The sequence below is a fragment of the Pistacia vera genome, unplaced genomic scaffold (assembly GCF_008641045.1).
Source record: "Pistacia vera cultivar Batoury unplaced genomic scaffold, PisVer_v2 Contig694, whole genome shotgun sequence".
Taxonomy (NCBI): Eukaryota; Viridiplantae; Streptophyta; class Magnoliopsida; order Sapindales; family Anacardiaceae; genus Pistacia; species Pistacia vera.
In genome coordinates this window covers 55,261-83,256 of record NW_022196550.1, presented here as the reverse complement: position 1 = coordinate 83,256, position 27,996 = coordinate 55,261, and the positions used below count along the sequence as shown (strand labels likewise).

At 33.8% G+C, this 27,996-nt stretch overlaps 1 pseudogene; it reads left to right on the top strand.

Moving 5' to 3' along the window:
• The first annotated feature begins 94 nt into the window (after positions 1-94).
• Positions 95-26,786, top strand: LOC116113981 (annotated as a pseudogene).
• The last annotated feature ends 1,210 nt before the right edge of the window (positions 26,787-27,996 follow it).

The following is a 27,996-nucleotide window of genomic DNA, read 5'->3' as shown; positions in this document are numbered from 1 at the left end:
TATTTGTGAGAGGTTTAGTTTTCCAGAAGGCTTAAGATTAACTTCAGCTAGTTAAACACTCTAGGAGAATCTAGAAACCCAAATTAGGATCGCAATGGTGACAGGACAAGGGGAAGTACAGCTGCAGAGGTGTTTAGAAAAGCTAGCACGAAGGTTAGCATGGTTGGAAGGTGATAAACTATTCTATGAGGACGAAGAGTTCAAAGGAACTGACGTACTCTATGCAGCAGGAATTCAAAAACTTGAGGTAATGAGGAAATGTCATCTGTTTGACATGTTAAAGCTCAAACTCGAGAATTTGAATGATTTAATAGTGAAATTAGGAAAAACTGACTTGACGGATGTGGTTCAAGGATTAGCAGTTTATCCTAATAGAGCTATGGAATTGTTCGTTCCATGGAAAATCTTTAGAAAAGGTTTCTGTAGAGATCTTTTGACTAAAGGATGGATCGATACAATGCAAATTGATGTACAGGAAGCAATGGTGGACCCGAATATGCTAGATGCGGTTAAGCAGACGCTCTGTGTATTAAATCGGAAGGTCGACACATTCACTTGCATGATTACTTCCTCATTGCAAGAGAGCTATGATGTTCAACCTGTACAGATATGGGAATTTCTTGTAGGAGAACCATGGTACCGAATTATGTTAAATAGTGCGGTAAAAATGGGTTCTTATGCACTAGAAGAAATTCAGAAGAAAGAAGAGGAAGATTGGATCAGGTTACACATTGCCAAAATGTTACTGGTAAAATCTAAACTGGAAGAACTCGTGAGAGTAAATGTTACTGTCCATATTCAGAATGGAATCGTGGTGGTTATACCAGATAAGTATGCATTGATCCAGGACACTCTGTTTCAACACAATCAGGCCCAGTTGAAACAGAGTGTCTTGGATCAATGCATACTTATCTGGTATAACCACCACGAGCATTTTGGAAAAAATTGTTAATTAATCTTGTAACAAGAGGGTTGATGTATTACTGTTTGTCCAGTCATGTCTTAATTAATTTAATTAATGTCCATGTTAATAGAAATTTATATACCTTAGCTTAACTGTATAACACGTCTCAAATTCTAATCATTAAATCATCAAGTGTTTCTGAAGAATTTAATTAGTGTTGCACAACCTAATCCTCGCTATTTAACTAATAATCACAAACTAATTTTATATCACTCGACCTTGTGAAAAAAAATAAAAGGAAAACCCGATCATTATTCATACAACATAAATAACATATTATAAATTTTCATCACCATATGAAATAATTTGATAGAAAATACAGGTAAGTAAAAATCATTAAAATTGTTTAAGAACTTGTTCTTGCTTCACTTGATGAAGAATAAAATTAAAATTAAAAATTTTAAAAAGCTAGAAAAATTTAAAAAAAAAAAATTGAGGAAAACACATTAATTGTTAACATAAGCACATAAAAAGCTAGAAAAATTTAAAAAAAAAAAAAATTGAGGAAAACACATTAATTGTTAACATAAGCACATAAAATTAAGCTTTTTTCAAGTTGGTACTTATGTCACATTATGATTTGCATGCCTAAGTGACTTTCTTGTGTTTATACTTTTTATGTTTGGGAAAAGTAGTTGGCTAGTTGCAGCAGATGATTTTTTAAAACAAATTGTAGGGTGTATGTGTGAATTTTGTGAACTATCAAGGTGTATTCGTAATTTTTAGGGTGTATTTGTCATCTTTTAAATTAACAGAGGTAATTGAATTTTACAGGGTACCCAGGAAGAAACCGAAGAACTGAAACTAATCAGTCCTAGTTTTGGTTCTTTTTTTTTTTTATAGGAATTGACCAATTTCATTTTGATTTTGATTCCTAGCAATTCCAATGGGTACCTGGAACCACTCACCCCTACTTAGAACAATTATTGTGAGGGCTACACTTATCAAAGCATAAAGTTTTCATAAATGAGACTACTAAATGAGGTGGGCACGGCTCAAATCTTGAAGGACCGATCATGGGCCCATAGGACCGTCCTATGGCCTGGAAAAATTTATTTAGCCCCCCTAATTTTTTTTATATTTTGGCTAAATAGATATTTATGCAAGGGGGTTTATGTAATTTTTCAGGGATGATTTGTACATTTTTTTAATTAATTAGTAAATAAATATAAGTGAATGGTTATAGTGGTTTTAATTTAAAAAGATAATTTAATTTTAGCTTTGCATGTGTGAAAATTTAATTTGAACTTAAACAATTAAATAAATATAAATGGATGGTTATAAATTTATATGATTTTAATTTAAAGAGATAATTTAACTATAGCATAAATATAACATTTGCAATGTGCAAATTTAGTTTAAACGTAAATAATTAAATAAATATGTTTTTATTTAATTATTAATTAACATCGTCGAAATTTACATTGTTGAAATCTGTGTTTTTGAAGAGGTCAAGTAGTTAGAGATCTTCAGGGTGGTACAATAGTCTTCTGTCTCCATGAATCCAATCCCGTAAACATGTGATGACTCTAACCATCTCTTTGGTTAAAGAGCATTTTCTGTCTTCAATAATGCGTCCACTAATTGAGAAGCTAATTCGGATGTAATTGTGGAAACTAGCACACATAAAATGTCACATGTTATTTGGGTTACAATGGGGAATCGACTTGAATTTTGGATCCACCATTGAAGCACATTCATCTCGCGTTTCTCCCTCTTGGTCATGTAGGACATGCCCATTTGCAGATACCTACTGTCGCTCATTTGGACCATGTCTGTACATGCTAGAGCTACTAAATCCACCACCACCGGTACTAAGTTCCATATATGTCTAGATGCTCGCTTTGTTGATGAATGTCTTGATTAGCTTGCTATTGGTCGTCTTAGATGGGTGTTACACTGTAGCTATTCTGATAAAAAGAAAAAAGGCTTTCCAATTTTTTGTTAAATTCTATGAAATAAGAAATGTAGTCATATTCTAAATGTTGGCCTATCTCAATAACTATATAATTAAATACATTTAATCTAAACCTAGGATCTACAATAAGACCAAATCCATACAAGAATGGAATATCTAACCAATATTTCTGGTATTTTGCTTCTATTTCTGAAATAATTGAACTTAACTCTGGATTATATCTATGTTTAGCAAAAGTTTTATAAATTTGAAGTAAAATATCTAATGCTAAATTAGTAGTAGGATAATAAATACCACTTAATGTATTAGTGAAATCGTAAAAAAACTTAAAGAAATGCATGAAAAATACTACAAACCGTCCAATCAGAATCGTTGACAACTTCACCCAAATAGTTCTTCTAGATCATGAAATCTGTAATTTGTTTTGTGGCTTGCTTAGCTTTTTGCAACATCAAATACGTGGAGTTCCAACGAACAGGCATGTCGCAACATAGCTTCTTTGGTTGAACCGAAGGCTTCTCTTGGGAACAATATTTGACATACCCATTCCATTTTGTATTGCTACCAGCAATGAATCTGGTAGTCATGCATACCCTATCAATCCTCGCATGTATAACTTCTAAACCTGCTTTAACAATCAAATTGATGATGTGGCAAGCACATCTCTGGTAAAAAAATTTGCTTTCACCAAGCGGATCCAATTTCTTTTGAAATAAATAAATGACCACGGTGTTAGCAACTACATTATCAAGCGTTAGCGCCATAGCTCTCTCACATAATAAATAATCTTGCAAAACTTCAATAATTGTAAATTAAATACTATTAGCACTATGTTTAGCATGTAATGGTTTAAAACCTATCAATTTTTGTTGTAAACCCCAACTATGATCTAGGTAATGTATTGTGACACTCAAAAAATATGTTTTTGATCTAGCAGCTCATATGTCCAAAGTAAGTGCAATAGATATTCTGAAAATTTTCAAATTCTTTTTTAAGTTTATCATTTATTTTAGTATAAAGTTTTTGTTTTGTCCCTTCTACTTGTACCCCTACTAACAAGCCTATATTGTGGAAAAAAAAAAGCCTTTCTAATCATATCAACAAAAAATACATTTTTAGATAAAGAAATGAGAGTCTGTAGCAACTATGCATTTTGCTACTTCCTCTCGTGTTGCGAGTGTATTGTATTGCCAGTTTGAGAGAGTTGAGGATTGTGGATTTAAATTAAGTTGAGTTTGTATTTGCTTATCGGTTCCGATTGAAGTTGAACCATGTTGTGTTAATTGGGGGTGCTTTTTCTCCAGGTGATGCCTCATTGTAGAAGTCTCGTTCTTAACGCCAATCGTGGTCTGACAAAAATTGCATATCCCGCACATCTCTTTCCCCAACCCATTTGTCTCTACCCATTTTGATTTATTGAAAAAATTTCATACCACGAACACAACCCTCTTCCTCGATCTTACGGTGGTGTTGCAGCTCGCCTATGTTTGGCCAAACGTAGTCCCGGTCGTGTCTAGATTTGGAATTGCTGCGTCTAACAATAGTGAAAATAGATGGAACCCTTCCATTTCTTGGGTGGAGGAGAAACTGGAACATAATACTCATTTGGGGATGATGATCCTCCAAATCCATAATTTAGGGAATCCACTATGATAAAATAATAAATAACTAAAATGGACATAATTGAATAATGAATAAATATAAATAATAGATAAAATTGAATAATGAATGAAATTGAATAATGAATAAATATAAATAATAAATTGAATAATAGATGAAATTGAAGGGAGTTTGAGAATTGGAGTAGAGAGAATGACAGTTGAGAGTTGGGAGGAAAATGGCTGGAATTAGGGGTTATTCATAGTTTAGGCATGGGGGGAAGTACAAAAAATAAACCTCCCCCCATTTGATTGTTGGTGAACGGTCAAATTTTGTTTAAAAATTTTTTTTTTTTGTAAAATCATTTTTAACCCCTAAATTTATTATGTATTTCATATAGTATAGGGGTTTTGGATATTTTTTAGGGGGTTTATGTAATTTGGGGAAAGGGGGGTGTGCCGAGGTGGGCGGCAGCGTCCCTCCTCCCTTGGGCTTGGTTAGATCTTATGACCGGTCCTGAGATAGGGTTTTGGGCTTAGGATTTTTTACCACCTCTACTATTAAAAACACAAGGTCAATAAAAAAGGCTTTTTCAACATTATATTATTCATATTTATTATATGTTATGATGTATGTCCTTAGAATGATAAAACTGTGACAATAGTATCAAGTATTTCAAATCTCGATAATGAGGACCCTTTGATCACATATGGTGGCTATTTTAGAAATGTCCATAGCCTTAGTACTATTCTGACTAAGGACAGATGATACGGTAAGGCTATCGTAATGTTGAACAACCTTGTCGAAAGGTAGTGACTGATCTAACTTGTCAAGGCTGTTTGTCGACAACCTAATGCAACGTAGGGGTGCTTGCCATGGGCGAGTTCACCGGACAGACCCATCAAAGGATTTCACATAGATAGTAACCCAGTGTCTTTGGAATAAATCCTCTAACAGATGGTGGTGTATGTGATCCTTCGACTTGAGATCACTAGAGTGCCTTGTCCATCAATTGGTTGTAACAACTGCTTTATACGAAATGCGTATAGAAATACATATAATAAAATACATGTACATTAACAAAAGTAGGTGGGCCCAATTTTTCTTTATTTAAATATATACATTCTTTGTACAAAATAGAGTATCAGTTACACAAGGTCATCAAAAACAGTGGACAGTGTAGCTATTGCTCCTCGCTCGCCGACATCCAAACGACCGTATCCTCACCTAGATCCTGCAAACACAAAGAAAACAACGGGGTGAGCACAAAATAATGCTCAATAAGTAAATCCTCTACTCATATGTCCCCGTAACTCTTTCTCTTAATTCTTTCCTTACACTCTTCTCATCTCATTTATTTTCTCTTTCTGTTTCTCTTTCTCATAGCTCTTTTCTCATGTTTTCTCATTCTTTCTCACTTGAAGGTCACGACCTTATCTCACCGAAGGCACGGTCGGGTGGAGTTCACAAAGCACCAACCCACTCTTTGTGACTTCTACTCACTCAAATGTCACGGCCCCATCTTACCGGAGGCACGGCTGGGAGTCACAAAGCACCCACTCTCGTGACTTTACTCATTTTCTGCTGATCAGACTCGGTTATGCATGGATTCGGAACCCTTGGTCACGTGAGTGTATATTCTCCCTCTCTTGAATGTCATGGCCCTATCTTACCGGAGGCACGGCTGGGAGATCACAAAGCACCCACTACCCGTGACGATTCTACTCATCACTCTCGGGTTCCCCATTGCACAATCTACTCTATTCTCTTCTTTAGCACTACTCTTTCTTTGTTCACTAGTGCTTATTCTCTCTTTCTCTTTACTCTTGGAGTAGCTTAGACTCCAATTCTCTACTCTTTCTTGAGCTACTTCTCAAGTGCACAATTAATGCATATGGATGACTCATGCTCATTAATGCACTCATGAAATGCCAATATGCAATGTTGCAAGAATTAAGGTTTACTAATAATGCTCATACTTCTCTTAGGCATTTCATCAAACAACTCATGTGCATATAAAAACTCTACTTTAACTATAACTCTAATTCTTTCTCTAGCCATCCAAAAATGGGAGGAAACTCTCTCATAAACTCTAAATTCCTGTCAAGGAAAACACTCCCAAAGAGGTATACACAAAACCTCTCAAACTTCATCTCAAATTCCATCTCTCAATACACATCAAAACACTTCTCATAAATGAAGTGTATCCAACAACCATAAAATCAATACTCATCTCAACTCAACTTCTCAACAAGCATAATACATACATATATAAAGAAATCTCTACTCAAATGATTTCTTAAGCTTTAGCTTGAGTTGGATTTACTTACCTTGTGAGTGAGTGGCTTCACTAGCACTTCTCTTTCCCTTTGGTAGCTTGTCTTTTCTCTATAACTTTAAACAATAATACCATAAGATTTCAACACATCCATAATCAAATTTCATATCTAAAGCATGAATCCTTACCTTAGGATGCTTTAGATTAACTCTCTATCAAAAACTATTCAAAAGCCCTCCAAAAGTCCTTAGAAATTCTTGGAAAATGGAGTGGAAGGTTGAGAGAAAATGGGGAATGAGAATGGCGGTGGAAGAAGAAGAATGAAGGGTTTACTAAGGTTAATCCCTTTTTAGCTCAAAATATCTACATTCATTCCTATATTGCCCTTGCTCTTCCTTGGAAATCCCATCATTGTCCTTTCATTCATTACAATCACACCCCCACTCTAACATATTCTCCATGAAATTGCCTTACATTTCACTCCCCACTTTTCCTGCTAATTAGGGGTAGAATGGTCATTGTGCCCCAAAGGAAGAATTCTCTAGAAACTTAACAAAAATCTCAGCCAGTTCTTCGCCGCGGCGAAGCAAGTTTCTTCACCCTGGCGAAGAAATTCGCCGCGGCGAAGTCTGCCTTTCAAAAATTTCAACCAGACTTCACCAATTTCAGGGCATTCAAGCAATTTCAACACATACACACTTAACTAAGGGCACAAAAACAACTTTAAGTGCAAATTGAGCAAATAGGAGTTACATACCTCAAGCGGGCATTACATTGGTGTAGTTTGACACTAGCCTAATGTAGTTTTATTCAGAGCTATTAAAATGGTAGTGATTGGCTACATCGAGAAGTGTATCAAGACTATGGTGGATTGACAAAGGATTCATCACTCTTAGGTACAAAAGAAATTATCTCACTGAGCAATCTGGTAAATGGAAATGACACTAAATCTGTGGCCATAATGGGATTGAGTTGTAGTTCAATCCAATCTATTTTCGGTTGTTGGTCCAATAACCGAATACCGAGATGTCAAAGATATATGAGGTTGACACTATTTCCGTACCTCAACCTTGATGAGATAATGAATGATGAAAGGATTTGATTGCATGATAACCATATCGTTGATAGGTAAGCTGTTTTGCTAAATCTGAATCTATCGAGTGGCCATGACACCTTGCTCGAGGCTAATCTTGGTTTGTGTTTAGTAAGACGATTGATACTATTCACTATCGATATGATGAAGAGCCTTCGGGTCACACACATAGAAGACAGAATAAGGATAAAAAAGTGAGAAGGGTATTTTCATCTTTTAAGATGAAATGGTATTTTGGTAATCTCACAGCGCAATTAAATTTGCTAAGGTTCTTGCCTATATCTAATTTTCATATGGAAATCAAAATAAGTGAGATTATATATATATGTATAACTGTTATATTAATATTAATATTAAAGAAAATATAAAATCAAATTCAAGTTTGAATTTGAAATATAAAATGCCATGTGGGAATTTACCTTGATATTGGTAATTGTATATTTAATTTAATTATGGAATTATTTGATATAATTCAAAAATTAAGTTAGGGTTTTTGGTGTACACTATTTAAGTGTACTTAAAATCAAAAACAAAAAAATAATATTCACAAAAACAAAACCCAAGCCATCCACACTCTCTCTCACTCTCCCAAACCGTGGACTCTCCATTGTTGAAGGAGGAGAATTTTTCTTAGAAAAATTATGCATTCCTATCCTCAATACTTGTGGTTTTGGCTAGCACATCGAATCACTTGGTGATCAGCATCCTGTCTTCATGTGGATACCAAAAGTGCACTTCTAATTTGAAGTGGAAGCGAATCATATCGATTGAAAGGGCCTTCAAATGCTGATATGAATCTCTGATTTTTGGTTTAATATATGTTTCATATGTAAACTCCGTAAATGAGTATAAAGATCTAGGGCTCAAGGTTTATGGATCAAAGTTTGTGTTTGCATTCTGCTGAGCAAATCTGATCCATATACCTACAATGGTATCAGAGCCTCTTATACCTTATTACGTTGTTTTTAAATGACATTTGGTTGATTTGGTTTCGATATGTATCAATTAGGGTTTTAATGTTTTTCTTAAAATCTGTAAATTGATTAATAAAAACTGTTTTGGTTGATGTGTTGCATTGAATGAATATTGCATTAGATCTTTTATTTTTTTTGGTGTTTGATCAAGGTCAGGTAAAACTTGGTCTTGATCTGTAGAATGAATTGCAATGAAGGGCAGTACCTGCTATTGTGCGCTGTCGTAGATGGCAGCAGTTGTGGCAATGTGCAAACGCGTGTTGTTGCTGGTTAAAACACACACAACAGTGCTATTGTTGCATGCTGCCATGTGTGGAAGGGTGTTGGCCGCATGCCTGGGCTGTGTTGCCGCAAACGGCACAACAGCAGCCTTATGCGACAAGTAGCAACACATGTGAATGCACTGCTACTGTCCTCCCCGTGAACTATTTTATGAGGCTGTCCTGTGGTGTCCAAGTGCTCCTTGCACTTGGCCTTGACCAGTATTTGGTTTTTCAACCAAAGGCCTGATCTGGTGTGCGTTAAAATGTGCACCAAAACTGGAATTTTTGGGCAGCCCACGATTTGATGAAATAAGCTAATTTTTTGGGTCATGATTGTGTTATTACATGATATTTTTTTAATCCATTAAATGTTGTTGCATGTTAGAAGCATTATGGAGGCCCAATTGAGTGCGGCCAAATAACGAGGGACTAAAATGAAAATTTTAAAACTTGTTGGACTTAAAGTAACACTGCCGAATATCAAAAGGTAACATAATCTACCAACTTAATCAAATTTTGAATTTTGATTGTTTATGCATCTTCTTGTTTGTGAAAATGCATAGTGTTTGGTGCATAAGCCTATAAACCTAGTTTAATAATTTTTGGGATTATGTAATTTAAATAGGGCTTGCGTGCCTTGCCTTTCTCTTTATTCTCCAATGTAACTTCTCTCTCTCATCTCACTCCCCTTGAATGTAACTCGAGGTTTGTTTTCAAATATGTAAATTGTAATTTTATTTTGAAATTTTTGTAATGTTTAAGAAGAAGAAGCGATGGAAAGAAGAAGGCAAATTACTTGAAGAATCTATTTAATTATTTAAACTTAGGTTGACCTACCGATTCCTCTAGGCTTGAGGAGATCGGTTTTAGTTAAGGCTATGCACCAACACGTTTCCTTAATGTTTAGTATGCATGCTAAGGGTGTATGTTATGACTATAACATGCTAATAAGATAAAATTAGTGAGACATAAAATAAAAACCCCTCAGCTAAAGTATATTAAGTCAATTAATTGAAACGTCTTCCATCACCATGGGTTTGACCAAACCACTGTTCATCGAAACCTTGTTCGCTAAAGCAAAGTGTACACTTCTACCAATTTTTTGGCTTATTTCACATTTGAGGTTGGTAGTAGGAGCTATCATTGGTGTGAATTAAGTTTGTTGACCTACCTAATCAACTTATTTTGGCTTGTTCGCCAAAGCAAAGGTTTGAAATGGGCTAGATGGGATCTCGGTCCACTAGGAAAGCCAACAGGCTTTCCCAAGTTAATAGTGAGGGCTATTAACTTGAGGAAAATAGTGGGAGCAATTATTTAATAAAAAACCTTATTAAATAATAATAAACAATATACTAAAGTTTGTCTTTCTGCACTTGTAGAATCATAAAATGAGCAACAACAACCTTACAATGCGTCTGATAATCAACACAGGCTGGATGGTAGTAATTTTTCAAACTGGTGTAAAGATCTTCAGATTGTACTTAAGTTTGAAAGTAAATTGTGTACCATCAATCAGGCTCTGCATCAAAAGCCTGATAAAGACATCACTCGAGAACCATGAGATGTTGGCAAAAAAGGTCTTGATGATACTAGCATAGAACTTATTAAGTACATTATTTTAGCATCAATGACACTTAAATTGCAATAGCAATATGAAAAACATGGATCCTTCTACCATGATTTTATACCTTCAACATAATGAAGGTATGAGGTGTCGAAATAGTTGTTAACGTGCATAATGGATAAGCGTACTGAAGTTAGACCTCATGTACTCAAGATGATTGTGTACGTTGAAAGGCTTGAGACTTTTGGTTGTGGTTTGGACAATGACTTGATAATCGACTTAGTCTTGCAGTCCTTACCTGATTCTCATTCTCAGTTTATAGATAATATGAGAATGAATGAGAAGACTCTTCTTGAGGTCCTAACCTTAAAAGAAGACTTTAAGTCTAAACCAGTGATGTTAGTTGCTAACACTAGTAAAGAAGTGGTCAAAGGTAAAGGTAAGGCTAAGGCCAAACCCAAACCTAAGTCCAAACCTCAGGATGTTCTTAAGTTTAGGGTTGACATCAACTAAGCTGGGAAGATAGTTTGCTTCTACTGCGGTAAGGCCTTTCTGAAGAATAAGAAGAAGAATGCCTTTTCTTCTAAAGGTGTGTATTAGATCTATTCATCTCTTGTTACATTTTGGGTCATTGACATTAGATGTGGTTCTCACATTTGTGATAATGTGGACCTACTAGTTGAAAATGGAGCACATAAATGCTACATTAGTTGTGGGATGTTATTATTTGACTTTACCTATGGGCTTGTTATTGGAACTTATGGATTATTATGATTTACCTTAGTTTCTAGAAATAATATTTCTGTGTCCACTTTGGACAAATGAGAATATTGCTTTTATTACTAATGGATTATTGTCTTTTAGTATAAATAACATTCTTCATGGAACAATTTCGTAATAATTATATGTTCTTGAAATAGACACTATGAATATTCTCAAAGTAACAACTATGCCAAGATGGCAAATTGAGTTATACATACCTAATTCTGGGGTTATGCCTTAGAGACTACGACTCACGTACTGAACGATGTGCCATCAAAGTTTGTGGATAAGACTCCATATGAACTATAGAATGGGCAAAAGCCTAATTTGTTTTATCTGAAGATTTGGGGTTGTAAAGCTTATGTCAAGAAATTGACTTCAAACAAGCTGGACCTAAATCTAATAAATGTATATTTGTGGAGTATCCTAAGGAGACCAGAGGATACTATTTCTACAACTTAGAAGAGCGTAAAATTTTTGTTGCTTGTACTGATGTTTTCTTAGAGAAGGAATTTCTTCTAAGAGGTACTAGTGGGAGAAAAGTTTAACTCGATGAAGTTCTAGTACCACAAGATACATTAGACGAAGGACAGGATGATGTGCCACAAGAAGTGGTTGAACATCATGAGGAAGTTACTCCACAATCTGTGGATCAAAGTGAACTACCTCGATTAGCACAGGAGTTGCGTAGGTCTGGAAGAGTACATCATAAGCCCAAGAGATATGGTTTTCTCATGACTCAACATGGCGATGTACTAGTCTACCAAGACAATGAACCCAGAACCTACGATGACACTATATCAAATCTAGATTTCGTTAAATGACTTAAAGCCATGAAATATGAGATGGACTCCATGTACTATAACCAAGTATGGTCTTTGGTGGATCCACTTGAATGGGTAAAACCTATAAGGTGTAAATGGGTCTTCAAGAAGAAGACTGACATGGATGGCAGTGTGCATACCTATAAGGCATGACTAGTTGCCAAAGGTTTCAAACAAATTCATGGCATTGACTATGAAGAAATTTTTTCGCCGGTTGCCATGATCAAGTCTATCCAAATTATGTTCGCGATTGCTTCATATCACAACTATGAAATTTGGCTGAAGGATGTCAAAACAGCTTTCTTGAACATAAACCTAGAAGAAGATGTGTATATGACAAAACCCGATGGTTTCGTTCTTGTTAGACAAGCTGATAAGATATGCAAGTTACAAAGGTCCATTTATGGACTCAAGCAAGCTTCTAGGAGCTGGAATATTTGTTTTGATGAAGTTGTAAAAGACTTTGGTTTCATCAAGAACGAAGATAAGCTCTGTGTTTACAAGAAAGCAAGTGGGAGTGCAGTTGCATTCTTGGTGTTGTATGTCGATGACATACTTCTTATTGGGAATGATATACCAAACTTGCAATCAATAAAGACTTGGTTATCTAAGTGCTTCTCTATGAAAGACTTAGGAGAAGCAGCCTATATCCTTGGGATAAAGATCTATTGTGATAGATCACATAGGTTTCTTGGCCTAAGTTAGAGTACATACATAGACAAGGTACTGAAGAGATTCAGTATGGAAGAATCCAAGAAAGGATTTCTTCCAATGTCACATGGTTTTTATCTCTTTAAAGACATGTGTCCTAAAACACAAGATGAGAGAGATAGGATGAAAATGATCTCATATGCGTCACTAATTGGATCCATCATCTATGTCATGTCATGTACTCGGGTTGATGTTTCATGTGCATTAAGCACTTGTAGTAGATATCAATCAAATCCAGGTGACGTCACTAGATAGTTTTCAAGAACATCTTAAGTACCTAAAAATGACTAAGGATATGTTTTTGGTTTATAGAGGGGAAGATGAGCTCGTTGTTAGATGATACAACGATGTTAGTTTTCAAATGGATAAAGATGATTATTATTCCTAGTCTGGTTTTGTATTTTGTCTCAATGGAGGTGCAGTGAGCTGGAAGAGCTCCAAGCAAAGCATTCTAGTGGACTCTACAATAGAAGCTGAGTATATCGCATTATCCGATGCGGCCAAAGAAGCAGTTTGGATTAAGAAGTCATCGAACTTGGTGTGATTTCCACTATTGTTGATTCAATAGATGTCTATTGCGATAACAATGGAGCAATAGCTCAAGCGAAGGAACCATGGTCTAACCAACGATCCAAACACATACTTAGGTGATTTCATCTCATCAGAGAAATGGTTGAGAGAAAAGATGTGCATATTTGCACAGTACATACTGATGACAACCTCGCCGATCCATTGACAAAGGCTTTGTAGTAGTAGAAACATGAAAAGCACTTAATATCATTTGGTATCAAATACATGAATGATTGGCTATAGTGCAAGTGAGAGATTGTCAGAATAGGCGCCTTAGAGCCAATCCATTTTGTAATGTTGACTCTTGTAATAATTTTTATAATCAATAAAAAAGGCTTTTTATATTATGTAATTCATATTTATTATATGTTGTGATGTATGTCCTTAGAATGGTAGAATCGTTACGAGGGTATCAAGTGTTTCAAATATTGATAGAGAGAACCATACGATCACATATGGTGGCTATTCTAGAAATATTTGTAGCCCCAGTATTATTCTGACTAGGGACACATATAATACGGTAAGGCTATCATAGTGTTGAACGACCTTGTTGAAAGGCAGTGATTGATCTCACTTGTCAAGGCTGTTTGCCAACAACCTGGTGCAATACATGGGTGCTTGCCATGGGTGAGTTCACCAGACAGACCCACTAGAGGATTCCACATAGATGGTAACCCCAGTGTCTGTGGAATAAATCCTCTAACGGATGGTGGTGCATGTGATCCTTAGACTTACAATCACCAGAGCACCTTGTGCAATAATTGGTGTAATTTGACACTAGTGTTCCAGCGTAATTCTATTTGGAGCTATCAAAACGATAGTGATTGGCTACATCAAGAAGTATATCAAGACCATAATGGATTGACAAAAGATTCATCACTCTCAAGTACGGGAGCGATTATCTCACTGTGCAATTCGGTAAATGACAACGACATTAAATCTGTGGCCACAGTGTGATTGAGTTGTATCTCAATCCAATCTATTTCCAATCGTTAGCCTAATAACCGAATACTGAGATGTCAGGGATATCTAAGGTTGACATTACTTCTGTACCTCAACCTTGATGAGATAATGAAAGATGAAAGGATTTGATTGCATGATAACCATATCATTGATAAGTAAGCTATTTCGCTGAATCCGAATCTATTGGGTGGCCATGATGCCTTGCTAGAGGCCAATCTTGGTTTATATTTAGTGAGACGATTGATTGGGTGTCAATCGTGATACTACTCACTGCTGATATGATGAAGAGCCTTCGGGTCATACACATAGAAGATAGATTAAGGATAAATAAGTGAAAGAGTATTTTCGTCTTTTAAGATGAAAGGGTATTTCGGTAATCTCACAGTGCAATTAAATTTGCTGAGGTCGTTGCCTATATTAAATTTCATATGGAAATTAAAATAAGTGAGATTATGTATTTAAATATATATATTTAAATATATGTATTTAAATGTTATATTAATATTAATATTAATATTTGAATAATATTAATATTAATGATAATATAAATCAAATTCAAGTTTGAATTAGAAACATAAAATGCCATGTGGGAAATTACCTTGATATTGGTAATTATATATTTAACTTAATTTTGGAATTATTTGATATGATTTCAAAATTAAATTAGGGTTTTTGGTGTACACTATTTAGGTGTTTAAAATCAAAAACAAAAAAATAATTTTCACAAAAACAAAACCCTAGCCATCCACTCTCTCTCTCTCCCTCACTCTCCTAGACTGTGGACTCTCCATTGTTGAAAGAGGAGAATTTTTCTGAGAAAAATTCTACATTCCCATTCTTGATACTTGCAGTTTTGGCTAGCACATCGAGCCGCTTGGTGATCGGTGTCCTGTCTTCATGTGGATACCGAAAGTGCACTTCTAACTTGAAGTAGGAGCAAATTGTGTTGATTGAAGGAGTCTCCAAATACTGGTATGAAACTCTGATTTTTGGTTTAATATATGTTTCATATGCAAACTCCGTAAACGGGTATAAGATATAGGGCTCAAGGTTTATGGATCAAAGTTTTTATTTGTATTCCGTTGTGCAAATCTGATCCGTAGACCTACAATCCTTGGATCTTGTTTTGGGCCCAAGCTTTTTTACCACCTCTACTACTAGAAACACATGGTGAAGGTCAAATATCAATTTCCTTTATATTTGACGTCCTGTTTATTATCCATTTCGTCTTGATGAGATCTATGCGACTTATCTATCTTACTTTACCTTGATTGTAGGTCTTTAATGCAAATTTGAGTCTTAGTGGGTTTTTACGTATATTTTTAGAATTTAAGAATTTTTGAGGAAGAGATGTTATTCTTAAAGATTATTATTATTATTTTAATTAATACCAAAAGTTCTTCTAAGTTCTACCCAAAATTAAGATATTTATTGTATATATAGTTTAGGCTTCTTTTTTTAATGACAATATTTGGAAACAAAAAAAAAAAAAAAAACCTGGTAATATAAATACCTATTAGGTTCAGTGTAATTGACAATTAGACCTAAAGATTTAAATAAGTGATACTGTAAGCCCAAACGATATAGTATAGGGATATTTCCGTCCAAAAGATAACCGTCATTAGCATAATTTGTTATTGTTATCTAACACACAAATTTGACAAAAAAACACAAAAACGCTTTTGTCTTATATGATTATTCATATAATAAACAAATATATATATATATATATATATAGAGAGAACATAAAAAAATGCAAAAAATTGTTTTTCAGAAAAATATATTTTTTATCCAACAAAATTAAAATAACAAGTGTTTACATCAATGAAAAATAGTTTTTTTATTATACAATTTTTCTAATGATTTTAATATTTAAAAATAATAATTTGAAAGATGAAAATCATAATACAATAAAACTTATCTATAGACATAACTAAGGTGAAATCAAACTAATTTTATTACTATGAGGAGGTTATAACTTAATAGAGGTATAGTTACAAAAATTATTGTTTGACTTAGTTATGCTTAATGCAAGTGGTACATAGGTAAAGTAATAAAATTATTAATTGCTACAATTAGACAAAAGAGGAAGGAACCTCTCCCCTTATGGCCAGATGACAAACCCTTTAACCACTGAGGTTAGTTATACCTAGGGAGTCTTGTATTCTAGTAATAGGAGAGGTACCTACTATATTTATACCATTACCTTGGTTCATTAGGCCTTGTAGATTGTTTCGTGGCCTTGAGGATTAGACAATTTCTACAGTTGGGCTTGGATACCTAAAAAAAAAAAAAAAAAGAGGAATGGATAATTTGAGGATGATAGTAAAAAAGTATAGAAAAATTCATGCCAAAACTTTAAACATGTTTGAAAACCTAAAAATATTTTGGTTTTAATAAAAAGTGTTCGTGTGAGCGAGTTATACGTACCTATAAGTTCAAAGATATGGTCACAATTCTAAAATATAAATTATTGTCTCAAACAACTTTACATAAATTTTTTATTTCATTTTACACCTTTAATTTACATATATTTTTTGCTATAGACAGATAATATTACTATGTAGGCAAGTTCCTTAAGATGAAACTTAGAAAAATTATCATTTATTATTTTATCCCTTTCTGTATTTTTTTTTTTTAATGATCAAGGTATCTAAACCTTGCGCGTATCTCAACTAATTCTCCGAGGTCTATTGAATCCATATAAACCCAATGAGTCAAGTAAGTTATAAATGTATAAGCGGTCACTTGGTAAGACTCAATACAAGATGTTTGGATTCTAAACGTCTTGTTCACCGGCAACAAGTCAAGTGGTAACTTTTTCCCTTTGTTATCATGGTCATTGTGTTATCTTGTGAACAAAATAGACAAACTCTTCTGTTTTTAATCTTTCAAGTTTACTCTTTTATCTAACAAATAAGTTAACAACTATTGTCTTTTGGATGAAAATATCTTTATATTTAATACTGACTTGTAATAAAACTTGTTTAAATCTTAGAGCCTAATTATTACTTATATTATATCTAAACGGTGTTCACGTTCGAAAGCTTGTAATCAGAAGGTAAAGGACGCCACATGGAAATTCACTGTTCACCTAAGCATAACTGACTTTTTAACACTTTTGACTCATCCAAATCAACACTAGACTGTTCAACAACTTGCCCTCAATTAACGCGAACTAAGTCAAAATCAAATGACATGAAACCCACTACCCTTTACCATACTGTAAATTTAACTGCTAGTTCGCAAGGGCGAATGGTACTTGTATAATGAATATTAGTTTCCGTTGGTGGTACGCGGAAAGTGGGCCGTGGATATTATCAAAGAGCCGCTTAAGTGCTTGGTCGCCTTTTAACTGAAAGATTTTTTTGTTTTTCTAATTATTTATTGTCTCACGTCTTTGACCTCTTCTTGTTATAGCTTCCCAATATTCTCCTCATAAACCCTCCCGAATTCATCGCTAGCACTTTTATAGCTTTTGTTAATTTTGTCAATCTCTCATCAAACACTATTACTCTCTTCCATTTCCTTAGAGAAATGAAGATGGAATCTGCAGAGATTTTGAATAGATTCTCAGAAAATGCCGACAATCCCTCTCCAGATCATAATTCTAATTCAAATTCAAATTCAAATTCAAATGGCGATGCCGTTGAAGATTCAATTAAAAGTAAAGTGATGGAGTGGGGATCATCCAACCTCATTCACAGCTTCCAAAGCCAGAAGCTCCTCCTGGCCTTTCACCAGTACTCCTCCTCCTCCAGTTACAGAGAATTCATTCCTCGACATGCCTACAATCGGTAAATTTATTCGTGAAAGAAGCAACAACTTCTCTGCTGCAATCGCCAAAACTCTCTCTCTCTCAAAGAAAACTCGATGCAGATGCATGGTCTGAAACTGTAATGATCAAATCGGACGGGTAACTCAGTTCAATATCTCTGGACTCAAAGTTGTAGTGAAGCTCAAGAACGAGATGAAGATGAAAATATAATATAAATGGTCATGATATAAAACCGCATAAGCTCTTTTCAAGATCCAACTGCGAGACAGTACAGCTGTTCGGACCTTTTTTAGACAAAAGGATTGCAATTTATTGAAATTAATATCGACGTCTATCCAAAAGAGAAAAAGATGTATACAAAGACAGGATCTTCTCAGGTGCCGCAGATATTCTTCAACGATAAGTTGTTTGGAGTTTGGTGGCTTTGAATTCTTTGAGGATAGTGGGAGTTTTGACCTCGTTTCAGGGAGATGTTGGTGAAGAAATGTTCTAGTGATGCACCGCACCACCCGTCTATGGTTTGATGTGATCATGATGACGAATCCATGGATGATTTGTTGGATATTATTAGGGTGTTAAGACAGAAGTTGCCAATTCAAGACCGTCTGATGAAGATGAAGATTGTTAAAAACTGCTTTGCTGGAAGTGAGATGGTGGGTATGCTCCACCCTTGGATTGCGGCAGGAGGAAGGTACGTTTTTGAATGTTTTTTATTGAAATTGGATTTTGAGAAATATTGAATGTCTATTTGATTTGGTGTGTTTACAAATATCTGATTATCTCTAGAACTTTTTTTTATCAGAAATTGCTTTTTCATGTTTTTATGGTAAAATGAAAAATTACTGTTTGTCAACTTAATGATGGCGAGCACGCGGGAGATATGATAACCCCGCTATTACATAACTGCTTCCTATTCTAAAACAATAATTAATTAATTCCTTTAATAAACAATCATATCATATCATTGGTTAGAAAACATTATTATGGACTGTGTGTAATATACAAGTTGGTTGATATAATCACAGTACATGGACATCATAGATTAAATTGATAATTGATTTTGTCTGTGTATCAGGTTTGTATTTAATTTATCTGTTTCTTTGAGTTAAAAGAGCTAGAGCAAGGAGGTCCCGTATGATCCCGTGGAAATGTTGTTAACTGTAGCTGTAGGAACTGGCAATTTGAAGGCCCAAAGTTAGAGAATTAATTATAATAATTTTACTTCGTACTAAGTTAACAAATACATTTGGTCAGAAAGAAAATCGAGTTAAACAGAACACAATCAATTAGTATTAAAACTCACATGCGCATGTTCATTTCTGCTCTATATGAGTTTGAAATAGTTTTTTTGTGACGCACCTGTTCTGCCACGATTTACAAAAATTTATATTAAATACGAAAATAGTCCAAGATGATAGGGCATTATTGTCCTTCGAAAATGGGTCTATTTGTTTTTTTCCATGATTATTTTTGACACTATATACTACCCTTTTTCTAAAACTATTAAAAATTATAAATGAAATTTTGCATTCAGGAAGGAATTGAACAAGTGATAAATTCAGAATGAAGAAATGACTGATTTACCTTTTTGTAGTTTTGAGTTGTTGTACAATGATGCAAATTAAAATGTAGGGCGTTGAGATTGGAAAGCAGCTGAGCAAGAAGCATTTTATCCATCACGTTTTCGGGTAAGAAACATGTAAAAATAATAAATTATCAAATGGTGATTAACTTTGGTTATGCTTATGTTATAATATTAATGCAGAGAAAATGATTTTGAAGATGGAAACCATTTCTATCGTTTCCTGGAGCATGAACCCTATATTCCAAAATGCTATAATTTTAGAGGATGCACAAATGATTTTGAGCCTAAGACTGCCGTTTGGTTGGACAAAGACTTAACAAGATAATGTCTGCCATACTTGAGTCTTACGCCTCTGATGATAGATGTCATGTCGACTATGTGGCCATCAGCAGAAGTGGAGAATTTCGAAGGTATTAATTCTTTCTTTTCTTACGAATTGAACACACACACACACACACACACATTTATATATTTTGTAATATTTGGAATTTAATCTATTTGAGTTGTATATTTTTGGTTTATATAACCTTCTAATATTGATTGTTTTATATAATTTATTGTTGCTATGAGTGCAGATATGTTAATTTGCTCAAATCTTCATAGGGTGAACCTTTTACACTTTCAGCAGATAGAAATTAGCCTTCTTCTTGAACTGTACAATCATGTCTCCATGCTATAATTAGGATAGGTCACCCAGAGGGAGTAATTGAAAGGAAATCTCTTTTCTGATTTTCAATTGTATTGGAGGGTATCCCTATTCCTTGATTACAATAAAGAATGGAATCCTCAGAAACAATCGGAGGGGTACCTACTCATTAGTCAAGCCCTTTGGCTCTGGAGACAAGCGCCTAGAGGTTATTAATTTTTTTTTTTTTTTTTTTTTTTTTTTTGGTTGTATAGTATAATTATTTTATGAAATCTAAAAATATTTCATGAAATCTGAAGATATATTGACTTTTTTTCTTACTGAATAAAATGAGCTCATTACTCAGAAATGAATCCTTTAATCCACTTTGGACTTGCAATGGAACAAAATCAAGTCCCACGGTGAGGTTTTTCACATCCCAGGAGTTGAAGCTGATCTAGATTTGCCACAAGAGAATTCTTTCAGAGGGTGGAATGAAGTGAATTTGGATGAGACGACAATTTATCTGACGCGGATCATCAAGTGGTGAGTGATATCTTTTGTATAAATGGTTACAGCGATCTGCTTCAACATTATCCATTGGCAGGTCTTTCATCATCAGTTTAACTGCATGTTATAACGTTGTTGTGCCACGGTTCAAGTCGGATTTTGGACAGGACAAAGAAATCCTGAAGTGGATAATCAGTTATCTGATGCAACCAAAGCTGGTCTCTTGACTCACCTCTTGAGTGATGGGGGTCCCATAATATTGTATACCAGAACTATGATTGGTCATGAATTCCTAACCATCTTTAAGGGAGCCATCATTTGAAAAATTAATATAGGAAAAAAAAAGTAGTTACTAGAGGTGATGATTGTGTATATAAGATCTTAATAGGTGAACACTGTTTCCCCAGCCCTGAGCAGCTGTTTTGAAATGAAAATAGAATGCTAAGAATGATTTACAGTTTTTTCAGTGCATAAGAAAGATTTTGAACTGAAAGAAAAAAAAAATGGCAATACCACTGGCTTGTCTAATCTTTTGTTTTTGTTCCTTACCTGTGAACTCTTCATCGATGGATTACATAATTACCCGGTCCCCATTTACGCAAAAGCCCTTTGATTTTCTCAAACTTTACATCACCTAACCATGTCATTAAAGAACTCTCTAATTTTTTCTAATATAACAAATACCTCGTACAACTTTCTAAATACAATCTTAACGCCATAAATTACATTTTCTTACATGACCATCAACTTCAATTATTTCATGCCCTTCTTCTTCTTTTCTTTTGACTACATTCTATACATTAATCTATATTGTCATATTAATCATTGTAAATTCAATCTAATAAATGGCACAACATATATACTTTGGCTAATTCTAATTTCTTTCTAACATTTTTACCTAAACTTTTGGCCAATACAACCTATATCAAGATCTCCTGGCACAATTCTATAGCTTGTAATATATATAAGGCGTAAACACACCTCATACCAATCAATTTCTAAAATGGTCATGTTATTTATATATAAACTAAACTTTTATTTCTTTGATGTTTCTTTTGATATCTATACTTGGGAAAGCTTTTCTATTCTTTATACAATAAAATCACTTATTACAATTGTTTTTAATTAATCTCAAAACAAGAAACAACATTATACTCATTTGGCCAAGCCATTATTTGGATGATCTTTCTATATTCAAGTACACAAACTTAGAAAATTATATGGCAATTGATATGTCATGACATAATCTACCATTCTCTACTTCACACATGCATATCAAAGTAACAATTTAACATGTAAATCCCTTCTAACACTTTCCCAAAGTCATAGTTTCACAATTTCTAATTCAATAACTAAATAAAATGTGCTATTGAAGAAATACTAAGGGTTCAGTAACTTGAACCATGCACTAAAAGTCATTTATCTCATTGAACTAACATGACCAAGTGATATTATAAATTTTTGGCATACAAAATGCACTCTTGAATACTAAATTTACACTTGGTTAAGCCTAACATAACCTTCGACTCCAATTCTTTCCTTTCTCTAACAATTTCTTCAATAAGATTTAACAAACAATGCAGGCATTTCTCTTTGAATTTTCATCAAACAATTCACATGCACATGCAAATACTTAGTTGGCCCCACTTCCAAATCTCTCCAATCCACCAAATTGGAGCAAAAACCACTAAATTTAACTTCAAATCTGGCCGGATTCAGCACTTCAAAATTTCATCAACAATCTTCCATATTTCATCCATAATTCCACCAAATCCACCACACACACATGAACTACTTCTCATGGCTGGAATTTTACACATCATTCAACATTAAAACAACCAATAATTCTCCCCATATAATCACATACAAACAAACAAGATCAATCTACACAAATTGCTCAAATCAAAACTAAAATTGGATTTACTTACCTTGAATTGGTGCAACACTAATGATATAACCTTTCTTTGCTAAATTCTCTTTCTCTTGGACCTAAATCATATAAAACCATAAGAATTTAAAACTTTAAAGTTTAATTACACACCTTTGTGCTGAATCTTACATTTGGATGCTTTATGATTGAAAATCTACAAAAATTTAAGCCAAATCCTATGAATTCTCTTTGAAATTTGGTGAAGAAGTTTGAGAAAAATGGGATGGGGGTGGCGTGTACTAGGGGTGGGAATGGATAGGGTTTAGTTTATTGAAACCTTATATATATATATATATATATATATATATATATATATATATATATATATATATATATATATATTTATATTCCCATTTTGCCCTTGTACTTTTATGATAATTCCAATTATGCCATACATGCATTTACCGATACCCTCACTTTCAATGGATTAACACATGTTCTTGGTCATTTTCACTCCCCACTCTTTCATCTGTTGTGGTGAAAAGACTATTTTACCCTTATTCTTTTATTTTTTTCTATTACTTTACAACCTATTTATCTCGGCATCCCACCACGTTTTTTTCTATAATCTTTCTACTACTCTATTCTCATCGTTAGCACACTTAATACATTATAATTATCATACTCACTTTTCACTTGAACACGCGATTGGTGTGAAATGACCATTTTGCCCCTATTGAAACTTTTATGGAATTCCTCTATAAACTAGTTAATATATTCACTATAACTATAAATAATCCCTACCATATTTCTGATGTGGGTATTACATCCTATCCCTTTCTCATTTTCTTTACATTGAGGGCAATGTTGACTTTAACTTTGGGTAGGGATTTTGGGAAATTTTTTTAAAACTTTAATATTTTTGCACAATTAGGTAGTTTTAGGTGTTTTTATGATAGGACATCTTGAGAAATTTAAAATTTTTAATATATTTGCACAATTAGGTAGTTTTTGGTGTTTTTATGATCATGACATCTGAGAAAGTTTGAATTTTTTTTTTTTGCTCACATAAGTCTATGAGAGTAATGATTGTGTGTTATAATGATTTCTGAAAAATGTTGAATATTGCTTAAAATTTGAGTTTGGTTGACTTTATGTTGCTAGAGGCTCTTTTGTTAGAGTAGATGCCGTAAAGCCAATCAATTATTGTAGAATTGACTCTTTGTAATAATGTTCATTAATCAATAATAAAAGGCATTTTATTCTATATCGCGTAAATCATTATTATTGCAATATGTATTGATATATAGATTAGACATTGTTGAGGAGATGATCTAGGCTATCTTTGGATCGTTTGAGCCTTTCTAGCTAACCTTTATCATATTTATCACTAGTCACCTCTTTGAGCTTTTTTATATAATAGAGCCATATTTTTCTTGTGTGGCCAAATTGTCTGACTCTTATATGCCTAAACACTTTATTCTTACAATTTAAGAGAACTACGTGGCATATACATAGCATAAAGAGCAATAAAGGTCTATGTACAAATGGTTGACCAATAAAAAATCCACCATCCAAGGCTATAAAAATGATAAGTTTGGGGGTTGTGGAAAGTCAACAATAAAGCAAGATATTCTATTTTCAAGTAAAGAAAAAAAAATGGTAGTTGACAAAAGAGAAAGGTCGAGCAGTGGTGAAAAGTTAAGAATTGAAGTATAGAGGTTCTTTGTGTTTGCATTATGATCAAAGCGAGTTCTCTTCCTTTGTTTATCCTATCCTTTCTTTGGAGCCTATTACCTTAGCCTAACATTACAAGCTTTATAAAGATATTTTGATCTTTGGCAATGCACTAGTTTACATTAGTGGAGAGTGATTTGAAAAGTAGGCCTATGGAGTTTGTTAGAGATCTATCATATATGTGCTTGTTTGCATAAAACAATCTGAGAAGTCGAATGGTAATTTTGCAATACCCACATTTAGAAATATGGTAGGGATTATTTTATAGTTATAGTGAATATATTTAACTAGTTTTATAGAGGAATTCCATAAAAGTTTCAATAGGGGCAAAATGGTCACTTCACATAAAATCACGTGTTCAAGTGAAAAGTGAGTATGATAAATATAATTTACTAAGTGTGCTAGCCATGAGAATAGGGTGGTAGAAAGATTATGGAAAAATGCATCCGGTGTGATACCGAGATAAATACGTGTTTGTAAAGTAATAGAAAGAAATTAAAGAATAAGGGTAAAATGGTCTTTTCACTCACAACTAGATGAAAGAGTGGGGAGTGAAAATGACCAAGAACATGTGTTAAATCCATTGAAAGTGAGGGTATATCGGTAAATGCATGTATGGCATAATTGGAATTATTATAAAAGTGCAAGGGCAAAATGGGAATATATATATACGTATATACTTTATTAGTTATAAGGCTTCAATTGACAAGCCCTAGCCATTCTTATCCCTTGAGCACGCCACCTTCCTCCCCCATTTCTCTTCCATTTCTTCAAAGTCTTCCAAGGGAATTACATGAGAATTCATGCCTAAGTGAATATATGTTCATTTTGTGGCTTTCTAAGGTTAGAATTTTAGCAAATGTTTGTGATTTGTGTTTTATAAGTATGAGTTCTCATGAATTTATGTGTTTTAGCATGAATCAATGGAGAAAGTGAGCAAAGGAAGCAAAGAAAAGGATTCTTGCAAGAAAAAGGTAAGTAAACCCAATCTAAGCTTTAATTTGAGTAGTTTATGTGTAATTTGATTCTTGAGTGTTTGTTTATGATGTATGATAAGAATTATTGGTTGTTTATATTTTTGTTTGATGGAGAATAATGTGTAGAAATTCAGCCAAGATGAGTAGTTATGTAGATGTGATGTTTTGGTTGAACTTTGGATGAAATTTTGATGATTTGATGTTGGAATTTGGAAGTGTTGAATCCGGCTAGATTCGAAGTTAAGTTTGGTGAGTTTTTACTCCAATTTTAGTGGATTTGGAGAGATGTGGAAGTGTGGCCAACCAAGTATTTGCATGTGCATGTGAATTGTTTGATGAAAATTCAAAGAGAAATGCATGCATGAGTTTGTTAAATCTTGTTGAAGAAATTGTTTGAGAAAGGAAAGAATTGGAGTTGAGAGGTTGTGTTAGGCTTAACCAAGTGTAAGTTTTAGTATTCAAGAGTGCATTTTGTTATGCCAAAATCTAGAATAACACTTGGTTATGTTAGTTCAATGAAATGAATGGCCTTTAGTGCATGGTTCNTATGCAATGGAACAAAATCAAGTCCCACGGTGAGGTTTTTCACATCCCAAAGAGTTGAAGCTGATCTAAGATTCGCTACAAGAGAATTCTTTCAGAGGGGTGGAATTGAAGTGAATTTGGATGGGAGGACAATTTATCTGACGCGGATCATCAAGTGGTGAGTGATATCTTTTGTATAAATGGTTACAGCGATCTGCTTCAACATTATTCATTGGCAGGTCTTTCATCATCTGTTTAACTACATGTTATAACGTTGTTGTGCCACAGGTTCAAGTCGGATTTTGGACAGGACAAAGAAATCCTGAAGTGGATAATCAGTTATCTGGATGCAACCAAAGCTGGTCTCTTGACTCACCTCTTGAGTGATGGAGGTCCCATAAATATTGTATACCAGAACTATGATTGGTCAATGAATTCCTAACCATCTTTAAGGGAGCCATCATTTGAAAAATTAATATAGGAAAAAAAAAAGTATAGTACTAGAGGTGATGATTCTGTATATAAGATCTTAATAGGTGAACACCTGGATTCCCCAGCCCTGAGCAGCTGTTTTGAAATGAAAATAGAATAGCTAAGAATGATTTACAGTTTTTTCAGTGCATAAGAAAGATTTTGAACTGAAAGAAAAAAAAAATGGCAATACCACTGGCTTGTCTAATCTTTTGTTTTTTGTTCCTTACCTGTGAAACTCTTCATCGATGGATTACATTAATTACCCTGTCCCCATTTACGCAAAAGCCCTTTGATTTTCTCAAACTTATACATCACCTAACCATGTCATTAAAGAACTCTCTAATATTTTTCTAATATAACAAATATACCTCGTACAACTTTCTAAATACAAATCTTAACGCCATAAATTTACATTTTCTTACATGACCATCAACTTCAATTATTATTCATGCCCTTCTTTCTTCTTTTCTTTTGACTACATTCTATACATTAATCTATATTGTCATATTAATCATTGTAAATTCAATCTAATAAATGGCACAACATATATACTTTGGCTAAATTCTAATTTCTTTCTAACATTTTTAACTAAACTTTTGGCCAATACAACCTATCTCAAGATCTCCTGGCACAATTCTATAGCTTGTAATATATAATAAGGCGTGAAAACACACTCATACCAATCAATTTCTAAAATGGTCATGTATTTAATATATAAACTAAACTTTTATTTCTTTGATGTTTCTTTTGATATCTATACTTGGGAAAGCTTTTCTATTCTTTATACAATAAAATCACTTATTACATATTGTTTTTAATTAATCTCAAAACAAGAAACAACATTATACTCATTTGGCCAAGCCATTATTTGGATGATCTTTCTATATTCAAGTACACAAACTTGAGAAATTATTATGGCATATTGATATGTCATGACATAATCTACCATTCTCTACTATCAACAATGTCATATCAAAGTAACAATTTAACATGTAAATCCCTTCTAACACTTTCCCAAAGTCATAAGTTTCACAATTTCTAATTCAATAACTAAATAAAATGTGCTATTGAAGAAATACTAAGGGTTCAAGTAACTTGAACCATGCACTAAAAGTCATTTATCTCATTGAACTAACATGACCAAGTGATATTATAAATTTTTGGCATAACAAATGCACTCTTGAATACTAAATTTACACTTGGTTAAGCCTAACATAAACTTTCGACTCCAATTCTTTCCTTTCTCTAACAATTTCTTCAATAAGATTTAACAAACTATGCATGCATTTTCTTTGAATTTTCATCAAACAATTCACATGCACATGCAAATACTTAGTTGGCCACACTTCCAAATCTCTCCAAATCCACAAAATTGGAGCAAAAACTCACTAAATTTAACTTCAAATTGGCCGGATTCAGCACTTCAAAATTT